A 352-nucleotide genomic window follows, 5' to 3' on the forward strand; every position below is an offset into this window, starting at 1 on the left:
CGGCAAAACCAGCACATGGTGTCTCGGCGATTCCAGCACGAGGGGGTCTGTCCGGCAGGGCCATCACACGGGTCTGCCATCCCGCAGGAGTGGCACCAGGGTTTTTGCTCCCTGCGGAACCAGTGTGCTGGCGTCTGTGCCGTGCAGAACTGGCATGCCGGCGTTTGCCAACCCACCACTGGTCCATGGCACAGGGACCCCCGGAACCACCCAGCCTGGTCCCTGGGGTGGTGGTGGGCATGGGGCGATGTCAGTGGGGACGTCGGTGCGGTGGCACCACAGGGTCTATCCCACCGTAAGCACCCGGTGCCGCCGGCAGCTCCCACAGAGTCCTGGCAGCCGGGGGGGGGGC

This window comes from Pterocles gutturalis, unplaced genomic scaffold (assembly GCF_000699245.1).
Source record: "Pterocles gutturalis isolate BGI_N339 unplaced genomic scaffold, ASM69924v1 scaffold717, whole genome shotgun sequence".
Taxonomy (NCBI): Eukaryota; Metazoa; Chordata; class Aves; order Pterocliformes; family Pteroclidae; genus Pterocles; species Pterocles gutturalis.